The sequence below is a fragment of the Chlorocebus sabaeus genome, chromosome 8, assembly GCF_047675955.1.
Source record: "Chlorocebus sabaeus isolate Y175 chromosome 8, mChlSab1.0.hap1, whole genome shotgun sequence".
NCBI classification, from domain to species: domain Eukaryota; kingdom Metazoa; phylum Chordata; class Mammalia; order Primates; family Cercopithecidae; genus Chlorocebus; species Chlorocebus sabaeus.
In genome coordinates, this window is record NC_132911.1 from 50,585,792 (window position 1) to 50,612,408 (window position 26,617).

Genomic DNA, 26,617 nt, shown 5'->3' on the forward strand with positions numbered 1-26,617 from the left:
ATATTTTGTTTTTCACTATTGGCTTCAGTGAGCTCTGAAATGACACTTTGTAGTTTCTACAAAAACAGGGTTTCCAAAGTGGTGAATGTAAAGAAAGGTTTATCTGTGTGAACTGAATCCACACATCACAAAGCAGCTTCACAGATAGCTTCTTTCTGGTTTTTATCACAGGATATTTGATTTTTCATTACAGACCTTGGTAAGCACTGAAATGTGTCTTTGTAGATTCTACAAAAACACTGTTTCCAACGTGCTGAATGTAAAGAAAGTTTTAATTCTTGAACTTGTCCACATGTCACAAAGTGGTTTCACAGATAGCTTCTTTCTAGTTTTTATCCTGAAATATTACATTTTTCACTATATGCCTCAGTGATCTCAGAAATGTCTTCTTGCAGATTCTACAAAAGGAGTATTTCCAACCTACTGAATGTAAACAAAGGTTTAATTCTGTGAGCAGTTTCAAATACAGCTTCCTTCAAGTTTTTATTGCAGGATATTCAGTTTCTCACTCTAGGACTCAGTCAGATCTGAAATGTCCCTTCACAAATTCTTCAAAAACTCTTTCCAAACTGCTGAATGTAAAGAAAGGCTTGACTCTGTGGCCTGTGGGGAAAAGAAAGAGAGATCAGCCTGTTACTGTGTCTATATAGAAAGAAATAGACATAAGAGACTCCATTTTGTTCTGTATTTGAGATGCTGTTAATCTGTGACCCTACCCCCAACCTTGTCCTTGCAAGAGATGAAACAATGCTGCTAAAAGGTTTATGGAGATGTTTGCATATGCATCTCAAGGCACAGCATTTTCCTTTAAACTTATTCATGTCACAGAGGTTTTTGTTCATATATCTTACTGCCGATTTCCTCCCTACAATCATCCTATTGTCCTGCCACTCCCTTGTCTTTAAGATGGTAAAAGATAATTATCAATAAATACTAAGGGAACTCAGAGACCGATGCCGATGTGGGTCCTCTGTAAGCTGAGCGCCAGTCCCCTGGACCCCACTTTTCTTTCTCTATACTTTGTCTCTGTGTCTTATTTCTTTTCTCAAGTCTCTCATTCCACCTAATGAGAAACACCCACAGGTGTGGAGGGGCAGGCCACCCCTTCATCTGGTGCCCAACGTGGAAGCTTTTCTCTAAGGTGAAGGTACGCTGGAGCATGGTCATTGAGGACAAGTCGATGAGAGACTCCCGAGTACGTCTACAGTCAGCCTTGTGGTAAGCTTGTGCACTTGGAAGAACCTAGGGTAACAATGGGGCAAACTAAAAGTAAATATGCCTCTTATCACAGCTTTATTAAAATTCTCTTAAAGAGAGGGGGAGTTAAAATCTCTACCAAAAATCTAATTACGCTATTTCAAACAATAGAGCAGTTTTGTCCATGGTTTCCGGAACAGGGAACTTTAGATCTAAAAGACTGGGAAAAAATTGGCAAAGAATTAAAACAAGCAAGTAGGGAAGGTAAAATCATTCCACGTACAGTATGGAATGATTGGGTCATTATTAAAGTAGCTTTAGAACCATTTCAAACAGAAGAAGATAGCATTTCAGTTTCTGATGTCCCTAAAACTGTGCAGTAGATTGTGAAAAAGAGGCAGGGATAGAATCCCAGAAAGAAAAGGAAAGTTCACACTGTAAATGTGTAGCAGGGCCGGTAATGGCTCAGTCAATGCAAAGTGCTGACGATAATCAATTACAGGAGATGATATATCCTGAAACGTTAAAATTAGAGGAAAAAGGTCCAGAATTAGCAGAGCCATCAGAGTCTAAACCACGATGGCCAACTCCTCTTCCAGCAGCTCAGATGCCTGTAACTTTACAACCTCAAATGCAGGTTAAACAAGTACTAACTCCAAAAGAAGATCAAATAGAAAAAGATAGAGTCTCTGTCATGGCAATGCCAACCCAAATACAGTGTCCACAATATCAGCCAATAGAAAATAAGACCCAGCCCCCAGTAGCCTATCAATACCGGCCGCCAGCCGAACTGCAGTATCGGCAGCCCCCAGAAAATCCATATGGACAGCCAGGAACATTTCCAGTGCCACAGGGCAGGGTGCCATATCCTCAGTCGCCCACCATGAGACTTAATCCTACAGCATCGCCTAGTACACAGGGTAGTGCGTTACATAAAATTATTGATGAGGCAAGAAAACAAGGAGATATTGAGGTGTGGCAATTCCCAGTAATATTAGAAGCAAGATCACCTGGAGAAGGGTCCCAAGAGGGAGAGCTTCCTGTAGCTGAAGCCAGATATAAGTCCTTTTCTATAAAAATGCTAAAAGAAATGAAAGAGGGAGTAAAACAGTATGGATCCAACTCTCCTTACATGAGAACATTATTAGATTCCATTGCTCATGGACATAGACTCATTCCTTATGATTGGGAGATTCTGGCAAAATCCTCACTCTCACCCTCTCAATTTTTACAATTTAAGACATGGTGGATTGATGGGGCACAAGTACAGGTCCGAAAAAGTAGGACTGCCAATCCTCCAATTAACATAGATGCAGATCAACTATTAGGAATAGGTCAAAATTGGAGCACTGTTGACCAACAAGTAATAATGCCAAATGAGGCCATTGAGCAAGTCAGGGCTATCTGCCTTAGGGCCTGGGAGAAAATCCAAGACCCGAGAACCGCCTGCCCCTCCTTTAATACAATAAGACAAGGCTCTAAAGAGCCCTACCCTGATTTTGTAGCAAGACTTCAAGATGCTACTCAAAAGTCAATTACCGATGAAAATGCCCATGAGGTCATAGTGGAGTTGATGGCATATGAAAACGCCAATCCTGATTGTCAATCAGCCATTAAGCCATTAAAAGGAAGGGTTCCCGCAGGATCAGATGTAATCTCAGAGTACATTAAAGCCTGCGATGGAATTGGAAGAGCTATACATAAAGCTATGCTTATGGCTCAAGCAATCACAGGAGTTGCTTTAGGAGGACAAGTTAGAACATTTGGGGAAAGATGTTATAATTGTGGTCAAATTGGTCATCTAAAAAAGAATTGCCTAGTCTCAAATAAACAAAATGTAACTACTCAAACTACTACAACAACAGAAAAGAGCCACCTGGCCTATGTCCAAGATGTTAAAAGAGAAAACATTGGGGTAATCAATGTCATTCTAAATTTGATAAAAATGAGCAACCACCATCGGGAAACGAGAGGAGGGGCCAGCCTCAGGCCCCGCAACAAATTGGGGCATTCCAAATTCAGCCCTTTGTTCCTCAGGGTTTTCAGGAACAACAACCCCCACTGCCACAAGTGTCTCAGAGAATAAGCCAGTTACCACAATACAGCAATTATCCCCCGCCACAAGCGGCAGTGCAGCAGTAGATTTATGCACCATACAAGCAGTCTCTCTGCTTCCAGGGGAGCCTTCACGAAAAATCCCCACAGGGGTACATGGCCCATTGCCTGAGGGGACTGTAGGACTAATCTTAGGAAGATCAAGTTTAAATCTAAAAGGAGTTCAAATTCATACTGGTGTGGTTGATTCAGACTATAAAGGCAAAATTCAATTGATTATTAGTTCTTCAATTCCTTGGAGTGCCAGTCCAGGAGACAGGATTGCTCAATTATTACTCCTACCTTATATTAAAGTTGGAAACAGTGAGATAAAAAGAACAGGAGGGTTCAGAAGCACTGATCCAGCAGGAAAGGCTGCATATTGGGCAAGTCTGGTCTCTGAGAGCAGACCTGTGTGTAAGGCCATTATTCAAGGAAAACAGTTTGAAGGGTTGGTAGACACTGGAGCAGATATCTCTGTCATTGCTTTAAATCAGTGGCCAAAAAATTAGCCTAAACAAAAGGCTGTTACAAGACTTGTCGGCATAGGCACAGCTTCAGAAGTGTATGAAAGTACAATGATTTTACATTGTTTAGGACCAGATAATCAACAAAGTACTGTTCAGCCAATGATTACTTCAATTCCTGTTAATCTATGGGGTCGAGATTTATTACAACAATGGGGTGTGGAAATCATTATGCCTGCTCCATTATACAGCCCCAGGAGTCAAAAAATCATGACTAAGATGGGATGTATACCAGGAAAGGGATTAGGAAAAAATGAAAATGGCATTAAAGTCCCAATTGAGACTAAGAAAAATCAAGAAAGAAAAGGAATAGGGTATCCTTTTTAGGGACGGCCACTGTAGAGCCTCCTAAACCCATTCCATTAACTTGGAAAACAGAAAAACCGGTACGGGTAAATCAGTGGCAGCTACCGAAGCAAAAACTGGAGGCTTCACATTTATTAGCAAAGGAACAATTAGAAAAGGGACACATTGAGCCTTCATTTTCACCCTGGAATTCTCCTGTATTTGTAATTCAGAAAAAAATCAGGCAAATGGTGTATGTTAATGGACTTAAGAGCTGTAAACGCTGTAATTCAACCCATGGGGCCTCTTCAACCCGGATTGCCTCTCCGGCCATGATCCCAAAAGACTGGCCTTTAATTATAATTGATCTTAAGGATTACTTTTTTACCATTCCTCTGGCAGAGCAAGATTGTGAAAAAATTGCCTTTACTATATCAGCCATAAATAATAAAGAACCAGCCACCAGGTTTCACTGGAAAGTATTACCTCAGGGAATGCTTAATAGTCCAACTATTTGTCAAACTTTCGTAGGTCAAGTCCTTCAACCAGTTAGAGACAAATTTTCAGATTGTTATATCATTCACTATATTGATGATATTTTATGTGCTGCAGAAACAAGAGAAAAATTAATTGACTGCTACACATTTCTGCAAGCAGAGGTTGCCAACGCAGGACTAACAACAGCATCTAATAAGATCCAAACTTCTGCTCCTTTTCACTATTTAGGGATGCAGATAGAAAATAGAAAAATTAAGCCATAAAAAATAGAAATAAGAAAAGACACATTAAAAACATTAAATGACTTTCAAAAATTGTTAGGCGATATTAATTGGATTTGGCCAAGACTAGGCATTCCTACTTATGCCATGTCAAATTTGTTCTCTATCCTAAGAGGAGATCCAGACTTAAATAGTAAAAGAATATTGCTCTACCGGTGGGATTTGATGGCGTGATGGCTGAAGCAGGGCGAGGCATCACCTCACCTGGGAAGCGCAAGGGGAAAGGGAATACCTTTTCCTAGCCAGGGGAACTGAGACACACAACACCTGGAAAATCGGGTAACTCCCACCCCAATACTGTGCTTAAAGAAAACAGGCACACCAGGAGATTATAACCCACACCTGGCCAGGAAGGTCCCACGACCACGGAGCCTCCCTCATTGCTAGCACAGCAGTTTGCGATCTCGCGGCAAGGCAGCAGTGAGGCTCAGGGAGGGGCGCCCGTCATTGCTGAGGCTTAAGTAGGTAAACAAAGCTGCTGGGAAGCTCGAACTGGGTGGAGCTCACAGCAGCTCAAGGAAACCTGCCTGTCTCTGTAGACTCCACCTCTGGGGACAGGGCACAGTAAACAAAAGCAGCAGAAACCTCTGCAGATGCAAACGACTCTATCTGACAGCTTTGAAGAGAGCAGTGGATCTCCCAATACTGAGGTTGAGATCTGAGAAGGGACAGACTGCCAGTTCAAGTGGGTCCCTGACCCCTGAGTAGCCTAACTGGGAGACATCACCCACTAAGGGCAGTCTGACACCCCACACCTCACAGGGTGGAGTACACCCCTGAGAGGAAGCCTTCAAAGCAAGAATCAGACAGGTACACTTGCGGTTCAGCAATATTCTATCTTCTGCAGCCTCTGTTGCTGATACCCAGGCAAACAGGGTCTGGAGTGGACCTCAAGCAATCTCCAACAGACCTACAGCTGAGAGTCCTGACTGTTAGAAGGAAAACTATCAAACAGGAAGGACACCTACACCAAAACCCATCAGTATGTCACCATCATCACCAAAGACCAGAGGCAGATAAAACCACAAAGATGGGGAAAAAGCAGAGCAGAAAAGCTGGAAATTCAAAAAATAAGAGCGCATCTCCCCCGGCAAAGGAGCGCAGCTCATCGCCAGCAACAGATCAAAGTTTGAAGTAGAATGACTTTGACCAGATGAGAGAAGAAGGCTTCAGTCCATCAAACTTCTCAGAGCTAAAGGAGGAATTACGTACCCAGCACAAAGAAACTAAAAATCTTGAAAAAAGAGTGGAAGAATTGATGGCTAGAGTAATTAATGCAGAGAAGGTCATAAACGAAATGAAAGAGATGAAAACCATGACACGAGAAATACGTGACAAATGCACAAGCTTCAGTAACTGACTCGATCAACTGGAAGAAAGAGTATCAGCATTTGAGGATCAAATGAATGAAATGAAGCAAGAAGAGAAACCAAAAGAAAAAAGAAGAAAAAGAAATGAACAAAGCCTGCAAGAAGTATGGGATTATGTAAAAAGACCAAATCTACGTCTGATTGAGATGCCTGAAAGTGAGGGGGAAAATGGAATCAAGTTGGAAAACACTCTTCAGGATATCATCCAGGAGAACTTCCTCAACTTAGTAGGGCAGGCCAACATTCAAATCCAGGAAATACAGAGAATGCCACAAAGATACTCCTTGAGAAGAGCAACTCCAAGACACATAATTGCCAGATTCACCAAAGTTGAAATGAAGGAAAAAATCTTAAGGGCAGCCAGAGAGAAAGGTCGGGTTACCCACAAAGGGAAGCCCATCAGACTAACAGCAGATCTCTCGGCAGAAACTCTACAAGCCAGAAGAGAGTGGGGGCCAATATTCAACATTCTTAAAGAAAAGAATTTTCAACCCAGAATTTCATATCCAGCCAAACTAAGTTTCATAAGTGAAGGAGAAATAAAATCCTTTACAGATAACCAAATGCTTAGAGATTTTGTCACCACTAGGCCTGCCTTACAAGAGACTCTGAAGGAAGCACTAAACATGGAAAGGAACAACCGGTACCAGCCATTGCAAAAACATGCCAAAATGTAAAGAGCATCGATGCTAGCAAGAAACTGCATCAACTAATGAGCAAAATAACCACTTAATATCATAATGGCAGGATCAAGTTTACACATAACAATATTAACCTTAAATGTAAATGGACTAAATGCTCCAACTAAAAGACACAGACTGGCAAACTGGATAAAGAGTCAAGACCCATCAGTCTGCTGTATTCAGGAGACCCATCTCACACGCAGAGACATACATAGGCTCAAAATAAAGGGATGGAGGAAGATTTACCAAGCAAATGGAGAACAAAAAAAAGCAGAGGTTGCAATACTAGTCTCTGATAAAACAGACTTTAAACCATCAAAGATCAAAAGAGACAAAGAAGGCCATTACATAATGGTAAAAGGATTAATTCAACAGGAAGAGCTAACTATCCTAAATATATATGCACCCAAAACAGGAGCACCGAGATTCATAAAGCAAGTCCTTAGAGACTTACAAAGAGACTTAGACTCCCATACAATAATAATGGGAGACTTCAACACTCCACTGTCAATATTAGACAGATCAACGAGACAGAAAGTTAACAAGGATATCCAGGAATTGAACTCATCTCTGCAGCAAGCAGACCTAATAGACATCTATAGAACTCTCCACCCCAAATCAACAGAATATACATTCTTCTCAGCACCACATCGCACTTATTCCAAAACTGACCACGTAATTGGAAGTAAAGCACTCCTCAGCAAATGTAGAAGAACAGAAATTGTAGCAAACTGTCTCAGACCACAGTGCAATCAAACTAGAACTCAGGACTAAGAAACTCAATCAAAACCGCTCAACTACATGGAAACTGAACAACTTGCTCCTGAATGACTACTGGGTACATAATGAAATGAAGGCAGAAATAAAGATGTTATTTGAAACCAATGAGAACAAAGATACAACATACCAGAATCTCTGAGACACATTTTAAGCAGTGTGTAGAGGGAAATTTATAGCACTAAATGCCCACAAGAGAGCAGGAAAGATCTAAAATTGACACTCTAACATCACAATTAAAAGAACTAGAGAAGCAAGAGCAAACACATTCAAAAGCTAGCAGAAGGCAGGAAATAACTAAGATCAGAGCAGAACTGAAGGAGATAGAGACACAAAAAACCCTCCAAAAAGTCAATGAATGCAGGAGTTAGTTTTTTGAAAAGATCAACAAAATTGACAGACCGCTAGCAAGACTAATAAAGAAGAAAAGAGAAGAATCAAATAGGCACAATAAAAAATGATAAAGGGGATATCACCACCGACCCCAAAGAAATACAAACTACCGTCAGAGAATACTATAAACACCTCTATGCAAATAAACTAGAAAATCCAGAAGAAATGGATAATTTCCTGGACACTTACACTCTTCCGAGACTAAACCAGGAAGAAGTTGAATCCCTGAATAGACCAATAGCAGGTTCTGAAATTGAGGCAATAATTAATAGCCTACCAACCAAAAAACATCCAGGACCAGATGGATTCACAGCTGAATACTACCAGAGGTACAAGGAGGAGCTGGTACCCTTCCTTCTGAAACTATTCCAATCAATAGAAAAAGAGGGAATCCTCCCTAACTCATTTTATGAGGCCAACATCATCCTGATACCAAAGCCTGGCAGAGACACAACAAAAAAAGAGAATTTTAGACCAATATCCCTGATGAACATCGATGCAAAAATCCTCAATAAAATACTGGCAAACCGGATTCAGCAGCACATCAAAAAGCTTATCCACCATGATCAAGTGGGCTTCATCTCTGGGATGCAAGGCTGGTTCAACATTCGCAAATCAATAAACATAATCCAGCATATAAACAGAACCAAAGACAAGAACCACATGATTATCTCAATAGATGCAGAAAAGGCTTTTGACAAAATTCAACAGCCCTTCATGCTAAAAACGCTCAATAAATTCGGTATTGATGGAACATACCTCAAAATAATAAGAGCTATTTATGACAAACCCACAGCCAATATCATACTGAATGGGCAAAAACTGGAAAAATTCCCTTTGAAAACTGGCACAAGACAGGGATCCCCTCTCTCACCACTCCTATTCAACATAGTGTTGGAAGTTCTGGCTAGGGCAATCAGGCAAAAGAAAGAAATCAAGGGGATTCAGTTAGGAAAAGAAGAAGTCAAATTGTCCCTGTTTGCAGAAGACATGATTGTATATTTAGAAAATCCCATTGTCTCAGCCCAAAATCTCCTTAAGCTGATAAGCAACTTCAGCAAAGTCTCAAGATACAAAATTAATGTGCAAAAATCACAAGCAATCTTATACACCAGTAACAGACAAACAGAGAGCCAAATCATGAATGAACTCCCATTCACAATAGCTTCAAAGAGAATAAAATACCTAGGAATCCAACTTACAAGGGATGTAAAGGACCTCTTCAAGGAGAACTACAAACCACTGCTCAGTGAAATAAAAGAGGACATAAACAAATGGAAGAACATACCATGCTCATGGATAGGAAGAATCAATATCGTGAAAATGGCCATACTGCCCAAGGTTATTTATAGATTCAATGTCATCCCCATCAAGCTACCAACAAGTTTCTTCACAGAATTGGAAAAAACTACTTTAAAGTTCATATGGAACCAAAAAAGACCCCACATCTCCAAGACAATCCTAAGTCAAAAGAACAAAGCTGGAGGCATCACGCTACTTGACTTCAAACTATACTACAAGGCTACAGTAACCAAAACAGCATGGTACTAGTACCAAAACAGAGATATAGACCAATAGAACAGAACAGAGTCCTCAGAAATAATACCACACATCTACAGCCATCTGATCTTTGACAAACCTGAGAGAAACAAGAAATGGGGAAAGGATTCCCTATTTAATAAATGGTGTTGGGAAAATTGGCTAGCCATAAGTAGAAAGCTGAAACTGGATCCTTTCCTTACTCCTTATACGAAAATTAATTCAAGATGGATTAGAGACTTAAATGTTAGACCTAATACCATAAAAATCCTAGAGGAAAACCTAGGTAGTACCATTCAGGACATAGGCATGGGCAAAGACTTCATGTCTAAAACACCAAAAGCAACGGCAGCAAAAGCCAAAATTGACAAATGGGGTCTCATTAAACTAAAGAGCCTCTGCACAGCAAAAGAAACTACCATCAGAGTGAACAGGCAACCTACAGAATGGGAGAAAATGTTTGCAATCTACTCATCTGACAAAGGGCTAAGATCCAGAACCTACAAAGAACTCAAACAAATTTACAAGAAAAAATCAAACAACCCCATCAAAAAGTGGGCAAAGGATATGAACAGACATTTCTCAAAAGAAGACATTCATACAGCCAACAGACACATGAAAAAATGTTCATCATCACTGGCCATCAGAGAAATGCAAATCAAAACCACAATGAGATACCATCTCACACCAGTTAGAATGGCGATCATTCAAAAGTCAGGAAACAACAGGTGCTGGAGAGGATGTGGAGAAATAGAAACACTTTTACACTGTTGGTGGGATTGTAAACTAGTTCAACCATTATGGAAAACAGTATGGCGATTCCTCAAGGATCTAGAACTAGAAGTACCATATGACCCAGCCATCCCATTACTGGGTATATACCCAAAGGATTATAAATCATGCTGCTATAAAGACACATGCACACGTATGTTTATTGCGGCACTATTCACAATAGCAAAGACTTGGAATCAACCCAAATGTCCATCAGTGACAGATTGGATTAAGAAAATGTGGCACATATACACCATGGAATACTATGCAGCCATAAAAAAGGATGAGTTTGTGTCCTTTGTAGGGACATGGATGCAGCTGGAAACCATCATTCTCAGCAAACTATCGCAAGAACAGAAAACCAAACACCACATGTTCTCACTTATAGGTGGGAACTGAACAATGAGATCACTTGGACTTGGGAAGGGGAACATCACACACTGGGGCCTATCATGGGGAGGGGGAAGGGGGGAGGGATTGCATTGGGAGTTATACCTGATGTAAATGACGAGTTGATGGGTACTGACGAGTTGATGGCTGCAGCACACCAACATGACACAAGTATACATATGTAACAAACCTGCACGTTATGCACATGTACCCTAGAACTTAAAGTATAATAATAATAATAAATAAATAAAAAAGAAAAAAAGAATATTAACCCCAGAGGCAACAAAAGAAATTAAATTAGTGAAAGAAAAAATGCAGTCAGCACAAATAAGTAGAATAGATCCTTTAGCCCCACTCCAACTTTTTATTTTTGCTACTACACATTCTCCAACAGGCATCATTGTTCAAAATACTCATCGTGTGGAGTGGTCATTCCTTCCTCACAGTACAATTAAGACTTTACATTGTACTTGGATCAAATAGCTACGTTAATTGTTCAGGTAAGATTACGAATAATAAAATTGTGTGGTAATGACCCAGACAAAATAGTTGTTCCTTTAAGCATGGCAGATTGGTCTTGCTGATTTTGTGGGAGTTATTGATAATCATTACCCAAAAACAAAAATCTTTCAGTTTTTAAAATTGACTACTTGGATTTTACCTAATATTACCAGACATGAACCTTTAGAAAATGCTCTGACAGTATTTACTGATGGTTCCAACAATGGAAAAGTAACTTACACAGGGCCAAAGGAGCGAGTAATCAAAACTCAATATCAATCAGCTCAAAGGGCAGAGTTGGTTGCAGTCATTACAGTGTTACAAGATTTTAATCAACCTGTTAATATTATATCAGATTCTGCATATGTAGTATAGGCTACAAGGGATGTTGAGACAGCTCTAATTAAATATAGCATGGATGGTCAGTTAAACCAGCTGTTCAATTTATTACAACAAACTGTAAGAAAAAGGAATTTCCCATTTTATATTACTCATATTCAAGCACACACTAATTTACCAGGACCTTTAACTATAGCAAATGAACCAGCTGACTTACTGGTATCCTCTGCATTCTTAAAAGCACAAGAACTTCATGCTCTGACTCATGTAAATGCAGCAGGGTTAAAAAACAAATTTGATATCACATGGAAACAGGCAAAAGATATTGTACAACATTGCACACAGTGTCAAGTACTACACCTGCCCACTCAAGAGGCAGGAGTTAATCCCAGAGGTCTGTGTCCTAATGCATTATGGCAAATGGATGTTACCCATGTACCTTCATTTGGAAAATTATCATATGCTCATGTAACAGTTGATACTTATTCACATTTCATATGCGCAACATGCCAGACAGGAGAAAGTACTTCCCATGTTAAAAAACATTTATTATCTTGTTTTGCTGTAATGGGAGTTCCAGAAAAATTAAAACTGACAATGGACCAGGTTATTGTAGTAAAGCTTTCCAAAAATTCTTAAATCAGTGGAATATTACACATACAACAGGAATTCCTTATAATTCCCAAGGACAGGCCATAGTTGAGAGAACTAATAGAACACTCAAAACTCAGTTAGTTAAACAAAAAAAGGGGGAGACAGTAAGGAGTGTACCACTCCTCAGATGCAGCTTAATCTACCACTCTATACTTTAAATTTTTTAAACATTTATAGAAATCAGACTACTACTTCTGCAGAACAACATCTTACTGGTAAAAAGAACAGTCCACATGAAGGAAAACTGATGTGGTGGAAAGACAACAAAAATAAGACATGGGAAATAGGGAAGGTGATAACCTGGGGAAGAGGTTTTTGCTTGTGTTTCACCAGGAGAAAATCAGCTTCCTGTTTGGATACCCACTAGACATTTGAAGTTCTACAGTGAACCCATCGGAGATGCAAAGAAAAGCGCCTCCACAGAGACGGAAACACCGCAATCGAGCACCATTGACTCGCAAGATGAACCAAGAGGTGATATCAAAAGAACAGATGAAGTCACCACGCACCAAGAAGGCGGAGCTGCCGACCTGGCACAGTTAAAGAAGCTGACACCGTTAGCTGGAAAAAGCCTAGCTAGCACAAAGGTGACACAAACCCCAGGGAAAATGCTGCTTACAGCTTTAATGATTATATCAACGGTGGTAAGTCTCCCCATGCCTGCAGGAGCAGCTGCAGCTAATTATACCTACTGGGCCTATGTGGCTTTCCCGCCCTTAATTCGGGCAGTTACATGGATGGATAATCCTATTGAAGTATATGTTAATAATAGCGTGTGGGTACCTGGTCCCACAGATGATCGTTGCCCTGCCAAACTGGAGGAAGAAGGAATGATGATAAATATTTCCATTGGGTATAGTTATCCTCCTATTTGCCTAGAGAGAGCACCAGGATGTTTAATGCCTGCTATTCAAAATTGGTTGGTAGAAGTACCTACTGTCAGTCCCACCAGTAGATTTACTTATCACATGATAAGCGGAATGTCACTCAAACCACAGGTAAACTATTTACAAGACTTTTCTTATCAAAGATCATTAAAATTTAGGCCAAAAGGGAAACCTTGCCCCAAGGAGATTTCCAAAGAATCAAAAGATTTATTTTGGGAAGAATGTGTGGCCGATAGTGTGGTGATATTACAAAACAATACATTCAGAACTGTTATAGATTGGGCACCTCGAGGTCAATTCTACCACAATTGCACAGGACAAACTCAATTCTGTCCCAGTGCACTAGTGAGTCCAACTGTTGATGGTGACTTAACAGAAAATTTAGACAAACATAAGCACAAAAAATTACAGTCTTTCTACCCTTGGATATGGGGAGAAAAGGGAATCTCTACTCCAAGACCAGAAAATAATAAGTCCTGTTTTTGGTCCTGAACATCCAGAATTATGGAGGCTTACTGTAGCTTCATACCACCTTAGAATTTGGTCTGGAAATCAAACTATAGAAACAAGAGATTATAAACCATTTTACTCTATCAACCTAAATTCCAGTCTAACAGTTCCTTTACAAAGTTGTGTAAAACCCCCTTATATGTTAGTCATAGGAAATATAGTTATTAAACCAGACTCCCAAACTATAACTTGTGAAAATTGCAGATTGTTTAGTTGCATTGCTTTGACTTTTGATTGGCAGGACCGTATTCTGCTAGTGAGAGCAAGAGAAGGCGTGTGGATCGCTGTGTCCATGGACCGACCATGGGAGACCTCACCATCCATCCATATTTTGACTGAAGTATTAAAAGGCGTTTTAAATAGATCCAAAAGATTCATTTTTACTTTAATTGCAGTGATTATGGGATTAATTGCAGTCACAGCTACAGCCACTGTGGCAGGAGTTGCATTGCACTCTTCTGTTCAGACAGTAAGCTTTGTTGACAATTGGCAAAAAAATTCCACAAGGCCGTGGAATTCACAATTTGGTATCGATCAAAAATTGGCAAATCAAATAAATGATCTTAGACAAACTGTCATTTGGATGGGAAATAGACTCATGAACTTGGAACATCGTTTCCAGTTACAGTATGACTGGAATACGTCAGATTTTTGTATTACACCCCAAGTTTATAATGAGTCTAAACATCACTGGGACATGGTTAGACGCCATCTACAGGGAAGAGAAGATAATCTCACTTTAGACATTTCTAAATTAAAAGAACAAATTTTTGAAGCCTCTCAAAGTCATTTAAATATTGTGCCTGGAGCTGAGGCATTAGATCAAGTGGCAAAAATCTTTATGGATTAAACTGCATGACTTGGATTAAGTCTACTGCAGTAAATTTCGGAATTATGTGTCTCTGTTTAATCGGTTTGTTTTTAGTGTGCCAAACCAGTCGAAGAATCCTGCGTCAGAATCGAGAGAACAAACAAGCCTTCATCGCCATGGCACATTTATATAGAGGAAAAGGGAGGGAGAATGTTGCAGGAAGTCAGAGACCTTGAATTCAGGGACTGGCTGAAGCCACGGCAGAAAAACATAAAATGTGAAGATTTCATGGACATTTATTAGTTCTCCAAAATTAATACTTTTGTAATTTCTTATTGTCTTTACTTTAATCTCTTAATCCCATCATCTTCTTCGTAAACTGAGGAGGGTATATGTCACCTCAGGACCCTGTGATGATTGCCTTAACTGCACAAATTGTTTGTGGAGCATGTGTGTTTGAACAATATGAAATCTGGGCATCTTGAAAAAAGAATAGGATAACAGCGATGTTCAGGGAACAAGGGAGGCAACCTTGAACTGGCCGCCGGTGAGCCGGATGGAACAGAGCCATATTTCTTCTCTTTTCTTATGTAAATAGGAGAAATATCGCTGAATTCTTTTTCTCAGCAAGGAACATCCCTGAGAAAGAGAATGTGCTCTGATGGTAGGCCTATAAACGACCCCCTTGGAGGTGTGCCGTCTTTTACGGTTGAAGCCGAAGGGATGAAATAAGCCCCGGCCTCCTGTAGCGCTCCCAGGCTTATTAGGACGAGGAAATTCCCACCTAATAAATTTTGGTCAGACAGGTTGTCTGCTCTCAAACCCTATTTCCTGATAAGATGTTATCAATGACTATGCATGCCCAAAATTTCATTTTTAATTTTAATTTTAACACCATCCTGTGATCTCATCCTGCCTCCACTTGCTTTGTGATATTCTATTACTTTGTGAAGTATGTAATCTCGGTGTCATGATGACAATGGTGGTTTTGCTGAAAAGAAAAGGGGGAAATGTGGGGAAAAGAAAGTGAGATCAGCCTGTTACTGTGTCTATATAGAAAGAAGTAGACATAAGAGACTCCATTTTGTTCTGTATTTGAGATGCTGTTAATCTGTGACCCTACCCCCAACCTTGTCCTTGCAAGAGATGAAACAATGCTGCTAAAAGGTTTATGGAGATGTTTGCATATGCATCTCAAGGCACAGCATTTTCCTTTAAACTTATTCATGTCACAGAGGTTTTTGTTCATATATCTTACTGCCGATTTCCTCCCTACAATGATCCTATTGTCCTGCCACTCCCTTGTCTTTAAGATGGTAAAGATAATTATCAATAAATACTAAGGGAACTCAGAGACCGGTGTCAGCGTGGGTCCTCTGTAAGCTGAGCGCCAGTCCCCTGGACCCCACTTTTCTTTCTCTATACTTTGTCTCTGTGTCTTATTTCTTTTCTCAAGTCTCTCATTCCACCTAACGAGAAACACCCACAGGTGTGGAGGGGCAGGCCACCCCTTCAGTGGCCTGAATCTGTACATCACATAGTAGTTTAACAGGTAGCTTCTTTCTAGTTTTTATTGTGGGATATTCCGTTTTTCAGTATAGGACTCAGTGAGCTCCAAAAAGTGTCTTCATAGATAGTACAAAAACAGTGTTTCCAACTTGCTGAATGTAAGGAACAGTTTCACTCAATCAGCTGAAGCCACACATCACAAAGCAGTTTCACAGAAAGCTTTTTTCTAGTTTTTATCACGGGATATTTGGTTTTTCGCTATAGGCCTCCATGGGCTCCAAAATATCCCATTGCAAAATCTACAAAAACAGTGTTTCCAATATACTACTGAATGTAAAGAAATATTTTACTCTGTGAGCTGATTCTACGCATCACAAAGCAGTTTCACAGATAACTTCTTTCTAGTATTTACAGTGAGATATTTGGTTTTTCACTATAGACCTCAGTGAGCTTTGAAATGTCCCTCGGCAGATACTACAACAACAGTGTTTCAATCCTGTTGAATGCAAAGAAAGGTTTAACTCTGTAAGCTGAATCTACACATCAAAAAGGAATTTCACAGATAACTTCTTTCTAGTTTTAATCATGGGATATTCTGTTTTCCAGTATAGGCCTCAGTGACCTCCGAAAAGTTCCTTTTCAGATTCTACAAAAATAGTGCTTACAACTTGCTGATTGCAAAGAAAGTTATCACTCTATGAGCTGAATCCACACATCACAAAGTAGTTTCAGAGATAGCTTCTTCTTGGTTTTTGTCTTGGGGTATTTCATTTTTTCACTACAGGTCTCCATGGACTTTGAAATGTTTCTTCGCAGATACTACAAAAACAGTGTTTCCAACTTGCTGAATATTAAGAAAGGTTTAACTCTGTGAGTTGAATCCACACATCACAAAGCAATTCACAGATAGTTTTTTTCAAGTTTTCATCACAGGGTATTCAGTTTTTCACTATAGGCCTTAGTGAGATCCAAAATGAACCCTCACAAATTCTACAAAAACAGTGTTTCCAACCTGCTGGATGCAGAGAAAGTTTCAACTATGTGATCTGATTATGCACATCATGATGTGGTTTCACAGATAGCTTCTTTCTAGTTTTTATCCCAGGATTTTCAGTTTTTCACTATAGGCCTCAGTGAGCTCAGAAATGTTCCTTCCCAGATCTTACAAAAATGGTGTTTCCAATTTGCTGAATGCAAATAAAAGTTTCACTTAAGGAGTTGAATCCACACATCACAAAGCAGTTTCACAGAAAGCTTCTTTCTAGTTTTTTTATCATGGGATATTCTGTTTTTCACTACAGACCTAAGTGAGCTCTCAAAGGTCCCTGCACAGATAATACAAAAACAGTATTTCCAACCTGCCAAATGTAAAGAAAGGTTAAACTGTGAGCAGAATGCACACAACACAAAGTGGTTTCACAGAAGCTTCTGTCTAGTTTTTATCATGGGATATTTTGTTTTCCACTATAGGCCTCGATGAGTTCCAAAATGTTTCTTTGCAGATATGAACAAAGACATTGTTTTCAACCTGTTGAATGTAAAGAAAGGTATCACTCTATGAGCTGAATCCACACATACAAAGCAGTTTCACAGATAGAGTCTTTTTAGTTTTCATCATGGGATATTCATTTTTTCACTATAGGCATCCATGGGCTCTGAAATGTTCCTTTGTAGATCCTACAAAACAGTGTTTCTAACTTGCTGAATGTAAAGAAACGTTTAATTCTGTGAGCTGAATCCACACATCACAAACCGGTTTCCCAGATAGCTTCTTTCTAGTCTTTATTGAGGGATATTTGATTTTTCACTATATTACTCAGTAAGTTCTGAAATGTCCCTTCACATATTCTACAAAAACAGTGTTTTAATCCTGTTGTATGGAAAATATAACTCTGTGAGCTGAATCCACACATCATAAAGCAGTTTCACAGATAACTTCTTTCTAGTTTTTATTATTGAATACTCAGTTTTCAACTACAGGCTTCAGTGACCTCTGTAATGTCCCTTCAAGGATTCTACAAAAACAGTGTTTCCAACCTGCTGAATGTAAAGAAACGCATCACTCTATGAGCTAAACCCACACGTCATAAAGAATTTTCGAAGATAACTTCTTTCTTGCTTTTATTGCGGGTTGTTTGGTTTTTCACTATAGGTCTCCATGGGCTTTGAAGTGTTCCTTCACAGATCCTACAAAAACAGTGTTTCCAACTTGTCGAATGTAAAAATAGGTTTCATTCTGTGAGGTGAATCAACCCATCACAAAATGGTTTCACAGATAGCTTCTTTCTAGTTTTTATCAAGAGATATTCACTTTCTCATTATAGCCCTCAGTGAACTCTGAAATGTCTCTTGGCAAATACTACAACTTGCTGAATGTAAAGGATGGTTTCACTTACTAGCTGAATCCACACACTACAAAGCAGTTTCACAGATAGCTTCTTTGTAGTTTTTATTGTGGGATATTTGGTTTTTCACTATATAAATCAGTGAGCTCCAAAATATCCTTCCACAGATTCTACAAAAACAGTGTTTCAATCTTGGTGAATGAAAAGAAAGGTTTAATGTTGTAAGTTGAAACCACACATCAAAAAGTCATTTCACAGATAGCTTCTTTCTAGTTTTTATCATAGGATATTCAATTTTACACTATAGGCCTCCATGTCCTCTAAAATTTCCCTCTGCAGATTCTACAAAAACAGTGTTTCAAACCTGCTGAATGTAAAGAAAAGTATCACTCTTTGAGTTGAATCCACACATCAGTAAGAGGTTTCACAGACAGTTATTTTCTACTTGTTATTTTGGAATATTCAGGTTTTCACTATAGGTCTCAGTGAGCTCTGACTTGTCCCTTCTCAGGTTCTAAAAAAACTGTTTCCAACCTTCTGAATGTAAATAAAGGTATCACTCTATGGGTTGAATGTACACATCACAAAGCACTTTCACAGATAGCTTCTTTCTAGTTTTTATCATGGGATATTTGCTTTTTCACTATCGTTCCTCCATTGGCATCAAAATGTTCCTTTGCAGACCCTGAAAACAGTTTTTCCAATCTGCTGAATGTAAAGAAAGTTGTAAGTATGTGAGCTGAATCCTAACATTACAAAGCTATTTCACAGATCGCTTCTTTCTAGTTTTTATCACAGGATATTTGCTTTTTCATTATTGGCCTCAATGAGATTTGACATGTCCCTTCACAGATTCTACAAAAACAGTGTTTCCAAGCTACTGAATGTAAAGAAAGGTTTCACTCTAAGAGCTGAATCCACCTATCACAAAACAGTTTCACAGACAGCTTCTTTCTAGTTTTTATCAAGGAATGTTCAGGTTTTTACTATGGGCCTCCAATGGCTCCAAAATATTCCTTCACAGATTCTACAGATTCAGTGTTTCCAACCTACAAAATAAAAAGAAAGTTTTAATTCTGTGAGCTGAATCAATACATCACAAAGTGGTTTCACAGATAGCTTCTTTCTAGTTTTAATTGTAGGATATTAGGTTTTTCATTATAGGCTCACTGAGCTCTGAAATGTCCCTTTGCAGATTTTACAAAAATAGTGTTTCAGTATTGCTCAATTTAATAAAGGTTTCACTTTATGTGTTGAATGCACACAGTACAAAGAAGTTTCACAGATACTTTCTTTCTAGTTTTTATCATGAGATTTATTCAGTTTTTTACTACAAGCCTTCATGGGCTCTGAATTGTCTTTTGGCAGATCCTACAAAAACAGTGTGTACAACTTGCAGAATGTAAAGCAACATTTAACTCTGTGAGCTGAATCCACACATCTCAAACCCGTTTCACAGATAATTTCTTTCTAATTTTATCATAGGATATTCTGTTTTTCACTATAGGCTTCAGAGAGCTTTGAAATGTCCCTTTGCAGATCCCATAAAAACAGTGTTTCTAGCCTGCTGAATGTAAAGAAAGATTTAACTCTGTGATCTTAATGCACACATTATAAAGCAGCTTCACAGATAGTTTTTTCTAGTTTTTATCCCAGGATATCCTGTTTTTCATTACACACCTCAGTGAGCTCTGAAATATCTCTTCTCAGATGCTACAAAATGAGTTTTCCAAATTTCTGGATTTAAAGAAAGGTTTGACTCTGTGAGCTGTTTCCATGCATCACAAAGCGATTTCACAGGTAGCTTCTTTCTAGTTTTTGTCATGGGATATTATGTTTTTCACTATAGGCCTCAGTGACCTCTGAAATGTTCCTTTTTCAGATTCTACAAAAACAGTATAGATTCTAGCAGTGTCTGTGAAACTGCTTTGTGATGTGTGGATTTAACTGTAAAAACACCGTTTTGTAGAATCTGTAAGTTTTCAACTTGCTGAATGTTAAGAAATGTTTCAATTTATGAACTGTATCCACACATTGCAAAGCAGTTTCACAGATAACTTCTTTCTAGTTTTTATCATGGGATATTTGGTTTTTCATTATAGAAGTCAGTGAGCTTTGAAATCTCCCTCTGCAGATTCTACAAAAACAGTGTTTCTAACCTACTGAATGTACAAAAAAAAAAAGAAAGAAAGAAAAAAAAAGGTTTAACTTCCAAGCTGCTGAATGTAAGAAATGTTTCACTTTAGAAGCTCAATCCACACATCACAAAGCAGTTTTACAGATAGCTTCTTTCAAGTTTTTATCATGGGATATTCGATTTTTCACTTTAGACCTCAATGAGTTCTGAAATGTCCTTTTGCAGATTCTATGAAAACAGTGTTTCCAACCTGCTGAATGTAAAGAAGGGTTTTGCTTTATGAATTAAATCCACACATCACAAAATAGTTTCACAGATAACTTCTTTCTAGTTTTTGTTACAGGACATTCAATTTTTCACTATAGGCCTCAGTGAGCTCTGAAAAGTCCCTTCGCAGCTTCTACACAAAGAGTCTTTCCATTCTACTGAATAAAAAAAAAGCTTTCACTCTATGAGCTGTATCCAAACATAGCAAAGCGATTTCACAGATAGCATCTTTTGACTTTTTATTTTGGGATATTCAGCTTTTCACTATAGGCCTCCCTGGACTCTAAAATGTTCCTTTGTAGATCCTACAAAAACAGTATTTCCAACCTGCTGAATGTAAAGAAAGGTTTCACTCTATGATCTGAATACAACGTCTCAGAGCAGGTTAAGAGATAGCTTCTTTCCAGCTTTTATTGAGGGTTATTCAGTTTTTTACTATAGGCCTCACTGAGCTCTGTAATGTCCTTTCGAAGATTCTATTAAAACAGTGCTTCCAACCTGCTTAATGTAAGAAAGGTTTCACTTTATGAGCTGAATCCGCATATATCAAAGTGATTTCACAGACAACTTCTTTCTATTTTTATCGCTGGATATTAGTTTTTACACTATAAGCTTCCAGGAGCTCTGAAATGTCCCATCACAGATCCTACAGAAACAGTGTTTACACCCTGCTGAATTTAAAGAAAAGGTTTAATTCTGTGAGCTGAATCCACACATCACAAAGCAGTTTCACAGACAGCTTCTGTGTAGTTTTTATCATGGAATATTTTGTTTTTCATTATAGGCCTCAGTGAGCTTTGGAATGTCCCCTTGCAGATTCTATAAAAACAGAGTTTTCAACTTACTGGATGTAAAGAAAGGTTTCACTTTATGAGGTGTAGTCACATATCACAAAGCCATTTCATGGATAGCTTCTTTCCAGTTTTTATCATGGGATATTTTGTTTTTCATTATAGGCCTCAGGGAGCTCTGAAATATTATTCCTTTGCAGATTCTACAAAAACACTGTTTTCACCTGCTAAATGTAAAGAAAGGTTTACTCTATGAGCTGAGTTCTCACATCACTAAACAGTTTCACAGATAGCTTCTTTATAGATTTTATTTCTGGATATTTGGTTTTTTACTATAGGCCTCCAGGGACTCCGAAATATCCCACCACATATCCTACAAAAACAGTGTTTCCGAGCTGCTGAATGCAAAGAAAAGGTTTATCTCTGTGAGTTGCATTCACACATCACAAAGTCGCTTCACAGACAGTCTTTCTAGCTTTTGTTGCATGATATTCCATTTTTCACTATAGGCCTCAGTGAGTTCTGAAATGTCCCGTCACAGATTCTGCAAAAACAGTGTTTCCAACCGGTTGAATGTAAAGAAAGGTTTCTGTTTTTGAGGTGAATCCACACATCACAAAGTAGTTTCACAGATAGCTTCTTTCTAGTTTTTATCATGTGATATTCTGTTTTTCACTATAGGACTTTCTGAATTCCAAAATGTTATTTTGCAGATTCTACAAAAACAGTGTTTCCAACCCGCTGAATGTAAAGTAAAGCTTCACTTTATGAGCTATATGCACACATCACAAAGCAGTTTCAGAGATAGGTTATCACAGAATATTCAGTTTTTCCCTATAGGCCTCAGTGAGCTCCAAAATGTCCCTTCACAGATTTTATCAAAACAGTGTTTCCAACCTGATGAATCTAAAGAAAGCTTTCACTCTATGAGCTGTATCCAAATATGGAAAAGTAGTTTTACAAATAGCTTTTATCTGCTTTTTATCACAGGTTTTTTGGTTTTTCACTATAGGCCTCCATGGGCTACAAAATGTCCCTTTGAAGATCCTACAAAAACAGTGTTTCTGACCTGTTTAATGTAAAGGAAGTTTAACTCAGCTGAGTAAACATATCACAAAGCACTTTCACAGAAAGATGTTGTCTAGTTTTTGTCATGGGATAATCTTCGTTTTTTTTTTCACTTTAGGCCTAAGTGAGCTCCAAAAAGTCCCTTTGCAGATTCTACAAAAAGAGTCTTTCCCACCAGCTGAATGGAAAGAAAGGTTTCACTCTATGAAGTGAATCCAACACCTCAAAGCAGTTTAACAGCTTCTTAGTGGTTTTTATTGCAGTTTTTACCACAGTTTAACAGCTTCTTTGCAGTGAATTACAAAACAGTTTCTTTGCAATGAATTACAAAACAAAATTCTTTATTTAAATAAACAAACTCAAGATTTTCAGCCTTCTTTAAAAGACTGGACTGAATTTAAGTGAGCTCTGAAATGTCCCTTTGCGGATTCTACAAAAACAGTGTTTCCATCCTGTTGAACGTAAAGAAAGGTTTCACTTTATGAGCTGAATCCAACATCTTAAATCAGTTTAAGAGATAGCTTCTTTCCAGTTTTTTATCATGGGTTATTTGATTTCTAACTATAGACCTCAGTAAGCTCTGAAATGTCCTTTTGCAGATTCTACTAAAACAGTGTTTCCAATCTGCTTATTGTAAGAAAGGTTTCACTACTTTATGAGCTGAATCCACACACCTCAAAGCAGTTCACAGATACATTCTTTCAAGTTTTTATTGTGGGATGTTCAGTTTTTCCCTATAGGCCTCAGTGAGCTGTGAAATGTCCCTTCGAAAATTATACAAAAACAGTGTGCCCAACCTACTAAATGTAAAGAAAGGTTTCACTCTATAAGCTGAATCTGCACATCACAAAGCAGTTTCACAGATAGCCTCCTTCTAGTTTTTATTGCTGGATATTTAGTTTTTCACTATTGGCCTCCAGGGGCTCTGAAATGTCGCATCGCAGAACAAACAAAAACAGTTTTTCCAACCTGCTGAATTTAATGAAAAGGTTTAACTCTGTGACCTGAATCCACACAGCATAAAACAGTTTCAAAGAGCTCTGAAATGCCCTGTCACAGATTCTACAAAAACAGTGTTTCCAAGCTGCTGAATGTAAAGAAAAGTTTTACCTTATGACTGAATCCCCACATCACAAACCATTTCACAGATAGCTTCTTTCTAGTTTTTGTTGTGGGATATTCAGTTTTTCAGTAAAGGCCTCAGTGAGCTCCAAAATGTCTCTTTGCAGACCCTATAAAATAGTGTTTCCAACCTACTGAATGTAAAGAAAGTTTAACTCAGTGAGCTCAATCCACACATCACAATGTGGTTTCATAGATAGCTTCTGTCTGATTTTTATCGTGGGATAATTGGGTTTTTACTATAGGCCTCAGTGAGATTCTAAATGTTTCTTCACAGATTCTACAAAGCAGTGTTTCCAACCTGCTGAATATAAAGAAAGGTTTCACTCTATGAGCTTAATCTACACATCTAAAAACAGTTTCACAGATAGCTTCTTTCTAGTTTTTATAACGGGTTATTTGTTTTTTTACTATAGGCCTCAGTGAGCTTCGAAATGTCCCTTCACAGATTCTACTAAAACAGTGTTTCCAAACCACTGAACGTAAGAAAGGTTTCAATTTAGGAGCTCAATCCACACATCACAAATCGGTTTTACAGATGGCTTCTTTCAAATTTTTATCATGGGATATTCGATTTTTCACTTTAGGCCTCGGTGAGCTCTGAAATGTACTTCTGCAGATTCTATGAAAACAGTGTTTCCAATCTGCTGAATATAAAGAAAGGTTTCATTTTTGAGTTAAATCCACACATAACAAAGCGGTGTCACAGAGTGTTTCTTTCTAGTTTTTATCACGGGATATTCAATTTTTCACTATAGGCCTCAGTGATCTCCAATACATCCCTTTACAGAGTCTACAAAAACAGTGTTTTCAAACTGCTGAATGTAAAGGAAGTTTTAACTGTGTGAGCTGAATCCACACATCATGAAGCAGTTTCACAGATAGCTTCTCTCAAGTTGTTTTTGGTAAGCGCCCCCATGACCCTACATTGGACTGAACAAAGGGGGACAAACATGGGAAGAAAAGGCAAAGAGATAAGAGTATATTTGGAAGAAGGGGTTAGTGGGCACTTTGCCTCTAGTGGACATGTGCCCCAAATTTCCACAGTCATTCTTATTTATTGGTAAAAGGATAACGAGAAGAGTTTGGAAGAATAGCTCAGCTGCCTGGTCTGGTGTAGGCTTGCAAGACTGCATTCCTCAAACAATAGGTTCTAGATATTTTAGTAGATGACCTCAAGGAGTATGGCACCAGGGAGTGATGGCCCTCAGCAATCCATCTTGGGCAAGCACAGAATCGAGTTTGCCCACATTCTGTGTTCATGATTAACAGTTTGCTGTTTGATTATATAGCCTCCAGTAAAATGCTGAGTTGATCACAAGCCCTTCAGCCTTTTCTTCTCCCAACATTTCCCCCTTTCTGTTTGTGAATTAATTGAAAAAATGTAAAGCCAGACTGGGCAGCTCTCATTATCTGATTGGTGGTCCATCCAATTTTACAGACAATGAACAGAAGATGGAGATAAAACATTATTCCAATAACTATATATGGAATGTTAGCGTATGACTTTGGACAGATTCAATGATTGAGTTTTTCCAGGTCTTGCTGGAATTCAATCCAGTCTTCTAAAGAAGGTTGAAAATCTTGAGTTTGTTTATTTAAATCAATAATTTTGTTCTGTAGTTCACCAATACAAGAGGTGATTTTGGATGTGAAAGCTCTCTGCAAGTGGGCTTTCACAAGGCCTCATGGATAGTCACTTTGGTTATATTGTAATTTGGTTACACAAATATGTATGGTTAAAATGACACCACAATTGCTGCTGCAACTGCAAGCTTTGTACTTGCTCCCCTAACCATAGAACTGTGGATTTCAACATTGCCACTTCATTTTGTAACTCAGTGTTAATTTTATTCTGAAGTAGCTGTGCTTGGTTGGCTGTACATTTCCAATTCTCTACATACCGAACCATTTGAACAGAACTATGCAACGCTATAGAAGACATCACAACAGAAGTTATTAGCATGACCAAGGAAACAATAGCAAAAATTATCATGCCTAAGGCTCTATGGACAATGAGTAAGCTGAGTTAGAAGAAGTTTCACAAAATGCAAAGCAGTATTGGCAGCCCTAGGCTCAGACAGATTAACAGGAATCCATAGCCTGGGGATGAAATCTAAAATCATCAAAGTGGAGACATTATGTGTGTGCAATGTGCTACGATTAATGCAGTGATATAACTGGCAAGATTTACAGGTCAATTGGATATTGTTTACCTGGAGCTTGTCCTTCTTAGCTGCCAAAAATACATAAGGATTAAAAACACAAACTGCAAATTGAGTGGTGATACTCTTTACAAATGTAACATTAAGACTGCGTTGTTTACTATTGCTATTATTGGAATACACCAATCTAGATGCTCCCGTTCATAAATGGGAGTGCTGCCCTTCATATTATTTCTTGGATTGGTCCCCTTTTTCCTAAATAATGCCGTTGAAGTAAAGGCAGGCTAAAGCCTGCTCCATACCAAGCAATCTGGGTGCAGACTGGGATTGGATTCCAGTGCTGTATACAGATTAAGTATTAAAAGCTCACCACCAATGTCAGCAAAGTTTGTGACATGATTTCTGACTTTTATCTTTACCATATAGTTGACCTTTAGGTACCCAATCCATAATGTCTCCAGTTAACATAGATTGTTTTCTAGCCAGTGGACCAAAACACTGGGTCCCCGGAGAGTTGTAGGAACTATTGAATGGAATCCATTCCATAAAATCAGTGCAATTAGGGTGATTGGGCTGGGAATGGTTGGATAGTACACCAGTTACATTAATAGAAGCAAGACTTAAAAAGTACCTTATTTTTCCATAGTGACTCAACCATGTTTGAGCTTGAATTGTAAGACATATATGACTGAGCGATGTCTTTGTG

General features: G+C 38.6%; 1 pseudogene; it reads left to right on the forward strand.

Annotated features, from left to right (window-relative positions):
- Positions 1 to 11,720: 11,720 nt before the first annotated feature.
- LOC140712274 (endogenous retrovirus group K member 6 Env polyprotein-like) lies at positions 11,721 to 15,564 on the forward strand (annotated as a pseudogene).
- Positions 15,565 to 26,617: the final 11,053 nt, after the last annotated feature.